The sequence below is a fragment of the Tenrec ecaudatus genome, chromosome 1 (assembly GCF_050624435.1).
Source record: "Tenrec ecaudatus isolate mTenEca1 chromosome 1, mTenEca1.hap1, whole genome shotgun sequence".
Classification (NCBI taxonomy): Eukaryota; Metazoa; Chordata; class Mammalia; order Afrosoricida; family Tenrecidae; genus Tenrec; species Tenrec ecaudatus.
The window spans coordinates 264,099,822-264,102,983 of record NC_134530.1 but is presented as its reverse complement, the minus strand read 5'-3'; the positions used below and the strand labels follow the sequence as shown (position 1 = coordinate 264,102,983).

At 40.9% G+C, this 3,162-nt stretch overlaps 1 pseudogene; it reads right to left on the bottom strand.

The window, feature by feature from the left end:
• Positions 1-1,742: 1,742 nt before the first annotated feature.
• LOC142440311 (alpha-(1,6)-fucosyltransferase pseudogene) lies at positions 1,743-2,940 on the bottom strand (annotated as a pseudogene).
• Between the last annotated feature and the right edge of the window lie 222 nt (positions 2,941-3,162).

Below are 3,162 nucleotides of genomic sequence, written 5' to 3'. Positions count from 1 at the left end.
TCTATGGCTAATTGTGTATTATTAACCGAGTTGCTTTTCAATCCATACAGTCCTTGGTGAACCCAGGCCCATACCATAGGCTATATGAATTTTAGATTCTGACTTCTCGAGGTGTACATAGGCCACATCAGACAGATCTCATTGGTAAGACACACTGAGTGGGTTGGACTGTACCTCAAACACTTGCTGCAGATTAATGGTAGTGATAGTTCATTTTAAATTAAAGGTGTAACACCTTAGAGAAGAAGAGGAGGACCATTCTCCCAAGGTCATGGATTTGGAAGTCATTGACCTCTTGCTTCTGAAAAACAGCTGATAATGCTGCCACAAAAGTATAAAAAGGTACATATGAACTTTGCATATCTGAATGGTTCTTGAGCTTCCCCTTAAACATAAGCCGTACTTACAAACAATAGTGCTTATGATGTGGCCCTGCTCAATACTTAGCCTCATGAAGAGATCATTGATGATAGGTGACCCAATGAAAAGGCCCAGTATCCCCACCGTCAAGAGAGTTGATCCTTAGCCATGTGGGGAAGAAAGCAGAAGAATAGCATCTGGTGTCTTAGATTAGCTTGTCTTAAAGCAAACCCCTGCCTAAGTGAGGTATTAGCTAAGTCCACAAGGAAAAAGCACACTAGCCAGTGTGATCCACAGATTGTAAATAATAAAATCCAAGATAAGAGAGGAGATTTGTATAGATGTTAAATTCTGAAAACCCACTAAGAAGGCTATGGATAACAAGTCCCAAAATCCATCTGCAGGGTCCCCGTGTGGATTAAATCTCCATTGAACTCCTTCAGACCATTGTCCAGAGATCTAGATAGCCTTGCCCTCAGACAGAGGGCACTGGAAAGAGGATTAATGGAGATATAGTTAGATTAAAATGGCAATTTATCATGTTTTCCCTTTTGACTCATTCTTAATTTGTTCTTGTTAGGTTACTTTGTTTTCTTTTGGAGTACAATTTTTCTGCGTTGTAATTTGTTTTTTTTGTTAGGGCTTTTTCCCCCCCTCTTAAAAAAATTTTTTTTTGTTATCAAAGACCATTTCCAGAAATGTTAAGTAATAAAGGAATCTGTCCGTGACATGGTTTTTTAAAGTTCCTAATGGAGTATGCACATTTTATTTTCTGGTGCCTGAGATGGGATGAACTGATGCAATTACTTAAAAAAAATCCAGACAACATTATAAAGGAAAAATAGTCTTTCTCATTCTGATTCTCTTGATTGTTCATAATGTCACGTTACCCCCACAGAACTTAGTAGTCACATCTTCACCATTGTTTAACGATCTTGACAGTAGGGAGCTATTTGGGTCTTTTCATTGGCTCACATAGATATCTAACATATAGGCATCATATTTGAATTCTCACAAAAAATGTATCTGTGTCACTTAAATTATGCAGTGTGACAGTGCTTATTTCATGAGTACATAATATTGAAAGAAGGTGGAAGGTAGAAAACAACCTGTTTGCATATTATATGTGAGTGCATTATTGAACTGTGTGTGGGTTTGATGGCATGGCCGCCGTTGTTACAGAAGAATTCTACCAATGAAGCATCAGTCTGTTTTCAGTGAGTATTGATTCTGAGGATGTATCACTTAACCATACACTGTGAGGGCCTGGGCTTCTTGCTCTACTGTTCATCTCACATGGTTTGAACTGGGTTTGGTGGTTCATATTTTCCCATGTGAGTTTTTGATTTCTGCTTTGGGTTCTATAGGATACTTGACGGTTTCTACTCTAGAGCTTTGTAGGGGTGTTGTAGGTCTATACTTCCCAGTTTCCTATGGACTCCTCTAGAATAGCCATCACAATGATTTCCAGCCACACCAACAATATTTCTGGGTTCCATGGGGATTTCATCTGCAGTTCAAGGCTGGTGAGGCTAGCATTTATGAGCATTCCGACTTGCCCACTAGCAGATGTCATCCAAAGAATGGAAATTTGGATTTCCATGATGCATTTGCATTTTGACAGACCTGGGAAGAAAAGGTACACACTGGTAAGTCTGCTTGGGAGAGAAAGTGTATATCCAGGTTTATATCCTAAAGTGAATTTCCTGTGTATCAATTGTCCAGTCCAACTGACCAAGAGATAGTGGTACTTTATTAACGGTTATGTGTGGCCAACTATATTCTTTTCTTTCTTTCTTTCTTTTTTCTACTTGGATCCTGCTTGTGGGATGCTGAAAATGTTCTTCAACATGCAGCATGCATACTTCAATGGGATGGAAGGCCACTTCTGTTTTCTTTTCCAGCCAAGGTTGTGGGCAGACCACGTATTTGACAAACTGGGACACCCACCACACTGCAGGATCACCGTGGGCTTGAATGAGTCAATCTGCAAGGTCTTCTGGTAGAGCCAGGTAAATGTTAGACAGAAATAAAGACTGTCTACAATGGGGAGCGCGGCTACCTGAATATTTTTGTTCTTCACTTCACCTGCCTCGTGGCCATTGGAGGTGCCAGCTCTAGCTATGCATTTCTCACTTACGGGTCTAAATACAGTGTCCCGTGCACCAGCAGCATAAAGCCAATTCTGAGATGCCAACATGAGTGTTCTTTGGGTGCCGTATGTAATCATAAAGCCACCAAACCCCAAAAAAACAGGCTCACCACCATCGCCTTCTAGGGGCTCCCGCTGTGGGTTTCTGAGACTGTAACTTTTTATGTGAGTAGAAAGCACTGCCTTTATTCCAGGCAGCTGTGGGTGGTTTTGAACTGCCAATCTTGGCCAGCTGCAGCACAATGCATCACCATTACACCACAGGGCTCTCTTTGCTAATAGTCCACACTCGCTGCTTTGCTTTGCTGCAGTCCTTGGGGCTTTGAAGATCTGCTATTCTCCTCTAGACCATCTCATTCGGTCTTGGCTTCTTTTTCTTAACAGTCATCTCCTCCATCTGTTTGATTAAGGTAGTATAGCTCCACCATACATACCTTTCATGATGTTCCAATTCTTGTCTTTGGAGTTCACGGCCTTCTAAATTCTGTAATTTCTTCAATTCACCCTGTAGAAACAAGCAGAGCTCCTGAGCTTCCTTTTTAGTCTCTTCCTCAGGATTTCATGATCTTGCCCAAGGTTAATTTTGGTTTGTTTCTGGTAATTATCAATCTGTTATTTGGCTTCTACAAACGGAACTTCTAAAGCACACA